The sequence below is a fragment of the Colias philodice genome, chromosome 1 (assembly GCF_061535455.1).
Source record: "Colias philodice isolate Cphi_HAF_F1 chromosome 1, ilColPhil1 Martin Lab GWU primary, whole genome shotgun sequence".
NCBI lineage: Eukaryota > Metazoa > Arthropoda > Insecta > Lepidoptera > Pieridae > Colias > Colias philodice.
The window spans coordinates 2,006,145-2,021,412 of NC_143086.1; positions in this window are offsets into that span (position 1 = coordinate 2,006,145).

Sequence of the window (15,268 nt, forward strand, 5' to 3'; positions counted from 1 at the left end):
CTCTCAACATATCTCCAACGGTTATTGTCTGGTTTCATAGTTACTTGTTTGGACGTCGGCAGCGTGTCATGGTTGAAGACTTGTCTTCTTCTTGGTGTAACGTAAATGCTGGCGTTCCGCAAGGTGGCGTGTTGTCTCCTCTCTTATTTTCAATTTTTATTAACTCTATTTCCAGTAATATTAATTCTCCCTATCATATGTATGCAGACGATTTCCAATTATATTCGCACGCCTCTTTATCTGAACTACCGAACGAGATTTTTCGCTTAAATACTGAGCTAGCTGCCATCGTTAAATGGAGTAAAGACCATGGTTTAAAAATCAATCCTGAAAAAACCAAGGTTATTGTTTTGGGAAGTAGGCAGCTCACAAGTCGAATTAACTGGGAAGATCTACCTAGTGTTACGGTAGACGGCACGATGATTCCCTTCAGTAAAAAGGTGAAAAGTCTTGGTTTGCACTTGGACGAAAACCTATCCTGGTGTGATCAAATTAAGGAAGTGCAGAAAAAAGTATATGCCTCTGCTTCTTCTCTTCGTCGGTTGCGCAACTTCCTTCCGATTTCTACCAAAATTGCGTTGTCACAATCCCTTTTACTCCCTTTCCTGGATTATGCCGACTCCTGTTATCCCGATCTTCACGAATATCAACTGGACGCTCTCGAAAGGCTGCAAAACTTTTGCATCAGATTCATCTTCGGCTTACGCAAGTTCGATCATGTTTCTGATTTTCGCAAAAGACTTCACTGGCTCCCTATTCGTCTTCGCCGGAATACTCACATCCTTCAACTCCTGTACTCTATCCTGTTTGACCCGAAAACTCCTATCTACCTTAAGAATCAGTTCCAATATTTACATTCCAATAGTTCCCTTTCCCTCCGTTCTTCTGATCTCCTTCTCCTATCCACCCCTATTCACCATTCCAATTTTTTTAACTCATCCTATACCGTCCTAGCAATTCGACTGTGGAACTCTCTCCCTGAGACTATCAGACGCGCCAAATCACCGCATATGTTCAAAGCACTTGTCAAAGAGCACTTTTTTTCCACTATTTAGTTACCTTTTTTATCTTATGTATATGTATGTATTTATATGATTTTGTATTTGTATTGTATATACAATGTTTAATATTATGTATAGTATGTTATATTTTATGTATTGGCATATTTATGTATCTTATATATATAATTGTATTTATTATTATTTTTTAAGTATTGATGTAGTATGTATGTAATATTGATATTATTGAGTTTTGTATACATTGTTATTTATATAATATTCTCGATAGTTTTTGATTTTGTTTTCTTATCCTTGATTTTATTTATTTTTTTTTTTCTTTTTGATTGCGCCTTCGCGTTTAACCAGCATCGTACATGTCCTTTATTTTTACGGTTGCCTGGAAGAGATTGCTTTAAGCAATAAGGCCGCCAATTGTGCACTTACCATATTCATGTTTCTATGTTAAATTATATATGTTTTTTATTACTGGTATTGTACAATAAAGTGTAAAAATAAATAAATAAATAAATAAAATCGGTGTCATTAGAACAATTATACCCTCAATAATTATTGTAGCCCATACATCTGCAATACTCCACATTTCTCGACGCATTTAAAAATTCACCAAACTTTTACATGCTTTTACTAAAGGTTTGCAACAAGCTTGTCGGTTTCTTTTTCCGTTACCAATTATTTTTCGAAAAATTCTTCGAGGGGTTATTTTTCAATTTTATAGGATACTAGCGGTCCGCCCCGGCTTCGCCCGTGGTACATATTTATGTTTTCTCTACATAAGAACCATCCTGGTACTTGAAGGAATATAATAAAAAAAGAATTATCGAAATCGGTCCACCCGTTCTCGAGTTATGCGCTTACCAACACATTTTGCGATTCATTTTTATATATAAGACTAGCGGCCCGGCCCGGCTTCGCCCGTGGTACATATGAAAAATAGATGTTGGCCGATTCTCAGACTTACCCGATATGCACAGAAAATTTCATGAGAATCGGTCCACCCGTTTCGGAGGAGTATGCAGACTAACATTGTGACACGAGAATTTTATATATAAGATTTATATGGAATTCGTTCGAATACGTTCACACTGAATACAACATTAATATTTATTAATAAAAAAACTCTACCAAATACACGTATACGACTTACTATAATATAATATACTTATATATGTCTACATTTTCATCCCCAAATTATTGCATGAAAGATTTTTAAAGTAATCAGCCGTTTATTAATATAGAACATCCAAATAACCACAAGACCATAATAAAATAAATAAATATAAACATTCAAATGATTCAAGTCTCCGAAGCAAATAAAGCATCGGATTTTAAATGTAAATGCTCGAATTCAACTGAACATTAGCTCGAATTTTAGATTCATAATTCGCGTAATAATTTTCTTCCTCGCGCTCGTACTACGTTATGAAGAAGCATTATAGGCTTAATTGCATTATCGATTATTATCTAGAATCTAGAATATCACACGTTCTAATTATTACAGATTCTGATTTGCAGCGATCGCAATTACGTGTTGTTTTCTTTCTATCCCACATATTTACTACGCAGCTCTAATATCTATGATGAATGAGAATAATGTATGGCGATTTTAAAATATGTTCGTGAGATTTACTATAAGTATGGAATGTAGGTGTTACTCGTCAAAAAAGGTAACTACAGTTTTAAATAACTAATCTAAAGATATATTTCAATAATGAAGCACCTCGTTTTGACGGAGAACAAGATACCTAAATTATTTAAGTACCTACATAATGATTTTCCGAATTATTGTCTTTTAAAACATGGTGACCACCTACCATATTATACAACTTACAGCAAATTCAAAGGATGTAATATATTATTATGAATAAAATATATAAAATACAAAATTGAAGCTGGTACCGACTTGATGCACCATTTAAAATGTTAACATTAGTCCACATTAAAAAAGAAGCTGAGAAACACTAGTATTTTGTCAAAGGCAGTCGTTTAGTGAAAATTTCAATCCAAATTCAAAGCAGACTTTTATATTACAGTCACAAAAACGAAACATCATCGGGATTGCCAGCCAAAGTATTTAATATGTCTCTCATAACGTGGAAACTAATAAACTCTGGACACAACCAAATATTTGGTATTATGACATTTGCACAGAACGTTGCAACATCAAAGGACGTAGGTTAGGGTCCAACATTAATTAATTTCACCCTTATTTTGCCTGTGGCACATGTCGTGTTGTTGCTTATAGAGAAAATAATCAGTACTACCTATAATCTGAAATTAGAATTTGGACATGTTGTTTACTCGATTGCTATTTGCATCGTTTAGATGCATACATGATTGAAAATTTGGAAATTGAACTCGTGGATTTGATAGCACAATAAACTGTGCAATAAAATACAATTTCATACAGTTCCGGCCAGGTGCTTTGCGCATTGTTTTGGAGAAAAAAATAAGTTAACAATTTACATAATGAGCTATTTATAGTACTGTTTGATTATAAATAGTTCGATTCTATTACAGTGATTGCTTACATACTTGCATCGGATAACTTTTAATAATATTCCACCCTTATAAGTTATGAATGAATGAATGAATGAATGATTGATTTGAAGTTATCTGTTAGCGTATAAAATTACGTCTCAATGCACTTCCAAATGACATCAGCTGTTAAAGATTTCGCTGTAACAGGTACAGTTCAGAATTTATTCGTCGTTGAGAGTTGTATGCGATTGTAGCATATACTTATACATTTAATGAGGAGACGGTCCGTTGGATAGCGTCGTAGAAACTTTGATAACGTATGCGATGTGGATCGCATTGCTTTGCTTTCCTATGCTTTTTATGCTAGTTTATAGAATGTTTTTTAGTTTTTCGCATTTTTATGACGGTCTGTGCTAGATGTAGTGCCTTGGTCGCGTTCTAAACTGTATCTTTAAACTTGTTTTTACATTTTTTAATTGATTTTCATGTCCCTTTTATACGGATACTGTATTATATGTATTTATAAACATGTTTCTTAATTAAATAAATAAAGCAAAGTGTCGAGATTATAGTTCTTTGTTTATTTAACTGAAAGTACTTAAGTATGCAAAATCAATGTAGAGCTAGCCTAAATAATTATATTGTTTCATCGAAAACTTAAGAATATAATATCATTTCGTACGTTTGGATTGAAAACTGCTTCTCATTGTAATAATCTTAGTCTGAATATTAAATACTTAATATGCGAATATCTAGGTATTTCATTTCATGCCAAGTTTCCTGAAAAGCATGCTTTAGGGTTGCCACCTTCAAAATGACAAAAATGTACTTTAAAAATAGTTGCAAAAGTTTATTGCATTTGTCAAAACGCACCCAACGGACTCAGAATTAAAGCTTTACTGATGAAACAGTTCTCTTTAACCACGAAAAACATTAATATTTAACTCATACATAATTATTTTACTATAATCCATACTAATATTATAAATGCGAAAGTAACTCTGTCTGTCTGTCTGTTACTCAATCACGCCTAAACTACTGAACCAATTTGCATGAAATTTGGTATGGAGATATTTCGTTACCCGAGAAAGGACATAGGCTACCTTTTATTGCGAAATATGTACCACGTACGAAGCCGGGGTGGACCTCTAGTATAATATATAGTGAAATAGATTATTATATTATTCAGTGATACGTTTCCCAAACTATATTAATTTAAAGTTTGTAATCCTAAACAGGTAGTCTAGTACACCTAGTTAGCAAATGTTTGCTTGTGTCAATGCGCTCACAGAAATTCCATGAAATAGTTTATGTTTCTTGTTTTAGAAGTACTTCCTCAGGTACTTCTGAAGGGATTGTTATTCCAATTTTCATGATGTTTACTATCTCTATCTTCTCAATAGATATAACATTCTCAAGCCACAGTGTCAGTTACCATACCTACTTCTCCCAAACGGCTGGACCGATTCTCATGAAATTTTGTTTGCCTATTGGGTAGATGAGAATCGGCCAACATCTTTATTTCACACCCCTCAATGATAAGAGTTAGGCTAAAAGTAAAACATTTGCTGGGACAGCTATCATACGTATAAAAATATTGACGACCAAAAAATATGTTGTCTATATATTTATTGGAATTTGGTGCAAAATTTAGTTTGATAGGTATATGTTTTATTGGACATATGTAGCTGAAATAAAACTGGAAAATCACAATTTTGTTATTGGCAATTCCGTTGCAGTTAGTTTAGAGTTTAAACGAAAAAGTGCAATAGTGTCCATGTTAGACATATTGTATCCAATTAGATCGCTGCCACACCTAGACTGGAATATTTACTTTTGGTTTACTTTGAGTCTGGGAAAACAATTGACAATTGAAGTAAGAATGGTGATACTGAATCATAGACCCCAGCCTTCTTTTTTTACTATATATTTTATTTATTTATTTCTGGCAAACATTTTATTTCAATTAAAGGATCTTAAAATAACTTAACTACGGCCCATATGACCTTAAAACTTATTTATAATAATGGAGGATTCAAGATTATATTGATTTTTTGACGTGACAACGTCTTATAATTCGATAAAGCCGGCTGCACGCACGAAAAAACATGACTCATGTGGCGTTACCTCGCTCTGACTCATCTGAGGCGTTCCATGTAAGGCTTGAAGTGCGAGCGAGAGCGCGGAACGAGCGAAAAAGAACAGACAACCAAACCGACTTTACAGACAACCAATTTTTTCTTTTAATAAATACTAGCTGTGCCTTGCGGTTTTACCCGCATTACTCTGTTCTTATTAGATCCATACTTATAATATTATAAATGCGAAAGTTACTCTGTCTGTCTGTCTGTTACTCAATCACGCCTAAACTACTGAAACAATTTGCATGAAATTTGGTATGGAGATATTTTGATACCCGAGAAATCACATAGGCTACCTTTTATTGCGAAATATGTACCACGGGCGAAGCCGGGGCGGACTCTAGTATGATATAAATGATATAAAGCGTTAGGCCGCGTTTCCATCTGCAAGAAAACTTCCGCAAGAAATGTCCGTCAGTCTGTCTGACAGCAGCTTGCAAGTCTAATTCCGCGTTCCCACCTGCAAGTAGACTTGCAAGCTGCTTAAGCATTCCTCGATAAATGGACTACATAACAGTGAAATAATTTTTCAATGCCGAGGTTCTATAAATAGGGAGACCGCGACTCGGCAAACATAGTGTAGGGCGCCCTGTAGCAAGGTGGAGCGATGATATACGCAGGATTGCTGGTACAGAATGGCGGCGTAAAGCTGAAGCCCGAGCCCAATGGCGTGCCTTAGGAGAGACCTATGTCCAACAGTGGACGGAGAAAGGCTGAATAGAGAGAGAGAGAGAGAGGTTCTATATCTTTAATGTAAAAACATTATATACATACTCGTATATTAAAACTTATTCTATGTCTTGGACTCGTAAGCATTGTTCGCGTACTTGCATAATGTTTAAGCTTACTATGCAATATGCATTGAGAATCATATTATTATAGTGTATTGGTCACGTATTGGTACTTATTATTATAAATAGCGAAGGATGAGATCTAAGATAATTATTTATTTGTATGTTATTTTTATATATTATGTTTTTATTCCATTATGTTCTATTTATTACTTTAGTTTTTCTGTTTAGGTACATCCTGTGACTTGCAAAGATTACTGTATGAAGATAAGGCATTTTATACAAATGCTAATTTAATATAATCTTACTCTTCCGTGTTGTAAAAATAGCAAAAGGAATATTTTTAGAAGTCCTTCGACATTACTAGCAATGCTAGTGTGATTTCAATCAGTTTCCAGTTGCTTGCATTCACAAAAAGTACAGACATATTAAAAAAACAGTCCTTTTTTATACAACTATTAACAAAACGAAGAAAAGAATTAATAATATGACACCGTTATGACCAGTTAGCGGCCTTATCACTATACAGTGATCACTGGTCCCTATACTATATTATTTTATTACCTCTATACTATATTATTTTGACAATGACAATAATAATTCATGTTATACCTTGTAAACATTTATAATTCCAATTGCTTTACGATTCTATAATTTTAATAAAAAAAAGACGGGTTGCACTCCGGGAGTGCCGGCAGAAGTGAAAACTTGATTATTAACGTTGAGCATGTTTGATATCCATCCGTCTTACGCTTTTTCGATCAGGTCACGTGTCCTGACGCGAGTTTAAGATTTTATACCCATTACAGAAAAAGTGCTCAACGCCACTAAAGAAGTTTTCACTTCAAAAATTTAAAAGAAGAACTTTATAAAACACCAGGTACAAAATACAATACAACCGCAAAAGACAATAACGCGGCAAAGTAACTAACATTCTTCTCCCGTCAAGTCCACGCTGACATTTGTCTCGTATAATCTGTGGTTTTATATAACGTGGCTGCCATTTTATATCCGGTACAATCGTGTGCGTAAATCATTGTGAGAACACGCCCTTGTGTCTTACGAACACGTACGTAACCCTTACCATGAGCACAGATAACATAACACTGCCATGAGTTAGCAATCGAGTCGCGTTCACTTGTATTCGATAGTGAGTAAGCATCGAAAAAGCAGGGCTAGATTGTTACTTAAGACACGGCATGACGTTTCGCATAAAATTCAAGGGAAAGCTTTCAGTTGGCTGACGGATTGTTGGATGACAAATCAATATTAGATAGAACGTGTTTTTAACACACGTCTGAGCGCTTACCTGATACCACGCTATGACGCCGAAATGTATTGTACTACGTTATAGGATTTCTCAGATAGAACGTTCTTAGCGCGTATAATAAATAATATGAGCGCATAGTACAAAACCAGTCGGCCACATAGCACGGCGTTAGGCTAGTATCTATGTGGTTAGGGTAGCGCTATGACGCGCTCGCGAAACGATCGTCCGTGCTGATTGTATGTGACATTCTAACCCTGCAGTGTTTCTCGAAAGCATCCGTCAAATAAGTGACTCATGGTACCGATTATCTATAGAAAACGCTTATCGATAGGCTAGGCCAGGCTAGGCTATCGAAATAAGTTTTCTAAGTGTCCGTTAGAGGCACTGTAGTATCTTTCTATACAATCTTTTTGCGAAGTCGCTAGCGAGTAAGACTGTAAACTCATGGTAGATGTACGCTGTGACCGCGATTGTACTATTTTTGAAAATTCGTACTCATCACGTTTGCGACTGAAGAAAGGCTTTTGTTGTCTTTGATAATAATAATATTATTATTATATGGTCACTATTGCTGTTTTCGTGTTAATGTCATGAATAAAGACTTCAAAGTTTAGTGTTCTTTGTAATAAAAATCTAAATAAAAGTGGAACTAGTGAATTGTGTTTTTCTTTAAAAAATCTTTACTTTAAAGTTTTGCATTAATTTTCAAATGTTTTATAAGCCCTAATTTTGGAGACCTGTTTTTTCGTAATATTGCAAAGGAAGATAATTATTTAAAAATCTTTTAAACAATATTATTAATAGAATTATTAATGCTGTTGGTTATAATATTATTAATGATGTTTTGAATTAAATGTAACATATTTTGTCAGACTTTAAAAATCATTACAGAATGGCATTCAGCCATTCATCGACATCATTACGTGTTCCATATAAACACATCATTACACACACACATACAAACATTTCGCATATTGAAAAATCCATTAATCCCCTGTCTAAATGAAACATTGATTTATTTCATTTCATTTGATGAAAGAGGCGGCATTAACGTCAACCATTCGTTTTGTAATGGAAAACAAGAAATGTACGCCTGTAATGGGCCCTCCTCACAATCGAGAGCGTTGGCCCAACAAATGATCGTCGATGTTTGCCGCCATTATGGCGGCTAATAAACATCTACATTGACGGCTGATTATAGACATGGCCCACGCTCTATCGTGATTGCCTCTACTCTCGCCCAATGCTGTCGATTGTGAAGAAGGCCTATAACGTCTACGAATGGAAAATCTTTTAATTTAGTGAATACGTTTTGTGTGCTTTCTCGGTGTTTTCTCTTGTCTGTCGTTTGGTCCTGTCAGTAATGGTAATGGTAATGGTAATTTGACTTTTAGTTATTTTGGCACCATTTTATATTTTATATTTTGTTTAATTCGTATTGTAGGGTGTGCAATTTGATGACAAATAATCAAATAAAAGTATGTACTACTTATACATTTAATGTGAATTAAACGACTGTATACCATATTTGGAATTCCTCTTGTGATAATAAAATCATTGGCAACATTATCCTTATGGCACACCCCGGACACTCCATACAAAATTATCGTTTTGACAGTCACACTGTAGAGACTGCAAATGTGTGTGTTAACGCTTTATGGTTGGCACATTTGTGACTAGCGAAAAAAAAAATCGCGTTTTTCTAATGAAATACATCCGTAAACAGCACAATATCTAACCATTTTCTACGAAAAACGATAATCACAAATACAAAATAATAAAATTACTTTAAGTCAATTTGATTAATGTTGTCAATCTTCGTTGCGTATCGTCCTTGCAGAAAAATGTGGCCTATTTTAATCACGATCGCGCGGGGTGAGGTAAGTGTTTAATTTTAGCGGGAGGCGGAGAGTGTCCGTTCTGTAGCGTTTAGCTACTATTATTTATTCTGTGCTTATGGCTAACTTTTTTATGTACTCAAATATCTAATTATGTAGGTATGAGTGGAGTTAGGCATTACAACCAGGCGTGGTCCACAGGAGAGCTGATTCTGCAATCTCCAAAATTCTACGCCTTAAAATTGAGAAAAAGTTCTTAAACTTTACAAAATAAAATAAAATAGACCGCGCCTGATTGCAACAAACTTGAAATGCATCTGCCCCACTAAGGGATTCGGAACTTCACTTTTAACACCTTTTATTTCAGTTTTTACTTCCACGACGGTCTTGTGTGAATCAATAAAATAAGATAATCGTAAGATACTTCTGCCTTGATTAATTGGATTAGTTTTTCTCTGTCCTACGCTATTTGTTAATTATTATTCTGTGAAGTTCTTTGTGGCCAATTGCTTTGATATTGCGCTTTTGAATTTTATTGTTAGATCATCTGGAGTTGTTTTTATAGCATTTTCGGCGGTACAGTATACCAACTATATATCGAACTCAAAAATGCTTATGAAATAAAAATTATTGCTTCTAATTTTAACTTCAAAATCCATAATAATAATAATAATAACGGCGTAGGGATGTGACGACCCCATCGCCCACGGTTGGAATATCTATTGTCTATGTGACAATAGATATTCCACCCGTGCAATCAGTCAACCCGCAGGACACCTTGTGGCGGGGTGTCGGGGAGTAGCGACCCCGCGGGAACCGAGTGCTCCCGGGGGAGGCCCCTGTCTTCATCTCCGGCTCGCCTTCACCGGCCGGTCGGAGTGAAGCCTGACGAGGACAGGACCCCCGCCTCTGGCTTGCCTTAACCGGCCGGCCAGAGTGGAGTCGCGAGAGCTTTTAGCTCGAAGGGTGGATGCGAAGCGTAAGTGGCGAGTGGGCACGTGATGCTGGACCCTCAGGGAGCGCGTGATCGTAGTTTAAAGTCCAGGGACGCCTCTCCACCCTTAGCTGCTCACAATATGTTGCCCCCTTGTCGCACTATTGCAGCGACTTATTTCGGGGGCCCATACAGTGAGAGGGCGAGTCACCACCTGCCAACAATTTTTTGCTATATCTTAGTAGAAAGGCAGGTGCCATAGTCTTCCATAGTCCTTAATTCCGGTCCATTAACATCCCATTCCATAGCCCAGTTTATTTTATTCCCTTATCTTGCAATAGTCCTACATCGGCCGCGGACTGCCCAGGGCTGTATCTCTATAGTGCAGTCATGGGCAGACTGCGGCTGGTGTCCCACAACACAGTAAAGTTCTCGAAAGGGCCTCTGCGTGTTGGATCCGTGTCCCCACGTAAGCCTTCCAAAGGACCGGGTACCTTCCTTATGATGGTACCCGAGTATTATGGAATTGAGATACATAATAATAATAATAATAAGGGCGTAGGGATGTGACGACCCCATCGCCCACGGTTGGAATATCTATTGTCTACGTGACAATAGATATTCCACCCGTGCAATCAGTCAACCCGCAGGACACCTTGTGGCGGGGTGTCGGGGAGTAGCGACCCCGCGGGAACCGAGTGCTCCCGGGGGAGGCCCCTGTCTTCATCTCCGGCTCGCCTTCACCGGCCGGTCGGAGTGAAGCCTGACGAGGACAGGACCCCCACCTCTGGCTTGCCTTAACCGGCCGGCCAGAGTGGAGTCGCGAGAGCTTTTAGCTCGAAGGGTGGATGCGAAGCGTAAGTGGCGAGTGGGCACGTGATGCTGGACCCTCAGGGAGCGCGTGATCGTAGTTTAAAGTCCAGGGACGCCTCTCCACCCTTAGCTGCTCACAATATGTTGCCCCCTTGTCGCACTATTGCAGCGACTTATTTCGGGGGCCCATACAGTGAGAGGGCGAGTCACCACCTGCCAACATATTTTTACTTCCCTTAAGTAGAAAGGCAGGTGCCATAGTTTCCATAGTCCCCAATTCCAGTCCATGTAGCATCCCATTCCATAGCCCGTTTTATTTTGTTTTTCCATATCTCGAAATAGTCCTACATCGGCCGCGGACTGCCTAGGACTGTATCTCTATAGTGCAGTCATGGGCAGGCTGCGGCTGGTGTCCCACAACACAGTAAAGTTCTCTAAAGGGCCTCTGCGTGTTGGATCCGTGTCCCCACGTAAGCCTTCCAAAGGACCGGGTACCGTCCTTATGATGGTACCCGAGTATTATGGAATGAGATACACATAATAATAATAAAGCTCATTTATTCCGTGAAAAAATCAAAATTTACATTTCAAATGTTTTGTTAGTTGTTAGTTTAACTTAATCTATTTTAGTATATAATGTTAGTTTTATTTTTCTTATTTCCACGGACCCCTTATTGGGTAAAAGCCTCCTCTCTCCTCTTCCATGTAATCCTATCCTGTGAAATTTTCATCCAGTTTTTGCCCACCGTTTCTATTAAATCATCAGCCCATCGCTTTCTTGGTTTACCTTTTTTCCTTTTTCCTGTTGGTCCTGCCCATTTAGTTGTCAGTAATGTCCATCTGTTATCTGTATATCTCGATATGTGACCCGCCCATTGCCATTTGAGATGTAGAGCTTGGCGGAGAGCATCTGTTAGTTTAGTTTTATTTCTTATGTCTTTGCTTCTAATCTTCTGTATTTTTTTTATTTTTAATATACTTCGTTCCATTGAACGTTGGCATGTGGTAATTTTGTTTTTAATTTTCTTTGTATATGTCCATGTCTGGCTCCCGTATGTCAAACTAGGTAAAATACAGGTATCCATCACTATTCTCTTCAATCCTATGTGGTAGTCTCCTTTTAAAATTTCTTTTTGAGCCCAAAATTTCTTCCACGTCCCATTAATTCTTCTATCAACTTCTTCTTCATTACAGTTTTCGTTAAATGATACTAGCTTTCCTAGATATATGTAGCTGTTAACATATTCGATTTGATTACCGGATATTTGTATTAGTTTAGTTCGAGAATTGGTCATTATTTTAGTTTTTTGGAGGTTCATATGTAGGCCTACTTCCTGGCTGGAGTTCGATAACAGTTGTAACATTTGTTCTAGTTCGTTGGCTGAGTTGGCAAATAGAACTATGTCATCTGCAAATCTTAGATGACTAAGATATCGGCCTGAAATCCACAGCCCTTTGTTTTTCCAGTCAATACTCTGGAAGACATCCTCCAATACTGCGATGAACAGCTTTGGTGATAAGGGGTCGCCTTGTCTAACTCCTCGTCCGATTTGTATCTCTTCTCCTTTGTTTTCTAACCGTATTCTGCTTACACTATGAGAGTAGATGTTCTTTAGAATATTTATATATGTGGTACTTATTTTGCATGATTCGAGCGCTTTCCAAATTGAACAGTGGGTAATGGAGTCAAATGCTTTTGAGTAGTCAACAAAAGCTACATAAAGCGGGTGATTGAACTCTTTATATTTCTCTAGTACTTGGTCTAACGTGTGGATATGATCTATAGTTGAAAAGGCCGAACGAAAGCCTGCTTGTTCAATTGGTTGTTGGGAATCTATTAGTGGTGTTAACCGACTCAAAAGTATGGATGTGAAAAGTTTATAAATACTAGATAGAAGGCTAATAGGTCTATAATTAGCAATATCTAATGGATCTCCTTTTTTATAGAGCAAAACTATCTCTGAGCTGTACCATTGTTTAGGTACATTTTCGGTTTGAAGTACTAAGTTATAAAGTTGTGCAAGATATGGAGTGAGTACTGGTGCACCTATTTTTAAAGCTTCATTGGTAATATTATCTGGGCCCGGACTTTTGTCAGATTTTAGTTTTTTGATATGTTTTAATACTTCGTCCTCACTAACAAATTCTTTTACGATATCTTCCTTATGTTGCGTACTCGAGAACTTTTTCTGTGTAGTTTGTATCATTATTTCTGGTTTCTTATATAATTCTTTATAAAAAGAAGTTGCGTAGTTAATAATATCCTGACGTGTTTTAGTTGTCTCTTGCTTTTTGTTTAGTTTAAGTATCCAGTCTTTATGTGTAGTAAGTTCTTTATTAGCTCGTTTGATGCTTCTGTATTTGTCTAAGTTTTTCTCTATAATTTTGCTTCTATGGTTTTTGTAATCTCTTGCTATTTCTTTATTTGATAATTTAAACAATTTTTTAAGTTCCTCTTTAATTTCTTTTGTTTTATTTTTAGTTTTTAATAATTCTGTTCGCCTGTTTAGTAGGTTTATTGTTGATTCGCTTAGTATGTTAGTTTTGTTGTCTCTGCTATTAGTTGTAGGTTTTTTAATAACGCTTGTTGAGATTATGTTTTCTAATTTGTCGTAGAAATATTGTGTGTTTTTTGTATCATGATTGAGATTTATTTTATTTTCTAAATTTTGTTTCAGTAGCTTTATGTACAACATTTTTTCTTGGTTAGTTGAAGGTAACTTATGTTGGGATCTGAAAGTTTTCCTGCTCAATTTCGGTATTTTTAGTGAAAGAGATGCTCGTACTAATCTATGGTCTGACGGATAGGACAGGTTATTCAGAACTTCTACATTATTTATTATTTTAGGTTCATTGCACATTATAAAATCAATTTCGTTTCTCGTTCTATGGTCTGGCGACACCCAAGTCCATCTCCTATTGTGCCTCTTTTTAAAATACGTGTTCATTATGAACAGTTTTTGTTCGCAAGCATATTGAATTAATCTTTCACCTCTAGCATTCCGTCTCCCATATCCAAATTTACCCATTACAAAATTTTCATGACTAGATGGTTGTCCTATTTGAGCGTTGAAATCTCCCATAACCAATACGGTTTTGCCTTCAATTTCCTGGGCCGTCCTAAGATCGTTATAGAATCTATCAAGTTCTTCCTCGCTCGCTTTTTCGGTAGGTGCGTATGCTTGAACAAGTGTAAGAAGTTGTTTGTTTAGATTAAGTTGTAATACCGCTACTCTTTCAGATATTCCACTATAATTTACTATGCAATTTTTATAATGCTTTTTGATTAAAAATCCTACGCCATATAGTCCTTTTGTTTCTCCTGTATAGCAGAGTATGTATTCCTGTAATTCTTCGATTTTGCAGCCCATTCTCCTTACTTCACTCAGTCCTATAATATCGAAGTCTACGCTTTTCAGTGCATGCAGCAGTTCAATTAATCGTTCTTGTGATGCTAAGGATCTTACGTTGTAGGTGCAGATTTTTAACAGATGGTTGCGCTTCATTTTTGAGGGGTGAGGGTGTTGGTCGTTGTCCCCACGGTGACCAACCGGCTTGGGGAAAGTATTTGTATGTTCTTCTATTGTGGTTTGTGTTATATTGTTCCGGTGGCTGATAGGTATTTGCTATGCGTTGTGGTCTATTTTTCCAGTTAGAGATGTTGTGGAGTTAGATCGGCCTCTCATTAGTGTGAATGCGTTTTTCTTATTTTTAGTCGGTACGTTTTTCTCTGGCTGGATTGGGGTAGTTGGTGATATGGATAGATCCCTTTTCCGGTTGTTTGTCCGTGTAGAATAATCTTTAATAATAAGTTTATCGTAGTTAATAGTCGCATAATTCCCTTTATCTCGTTCTTCTTTGACCCTTTCGTGTAGTTCTCTTCTTTTTTGCAAGACCTCTTTAGGAAAATCTTCCGATACGTAAACATCACCAAGTTTCTTCTTATTCTTCATAATTGTATTTTTCAACCAACCATTAACACAG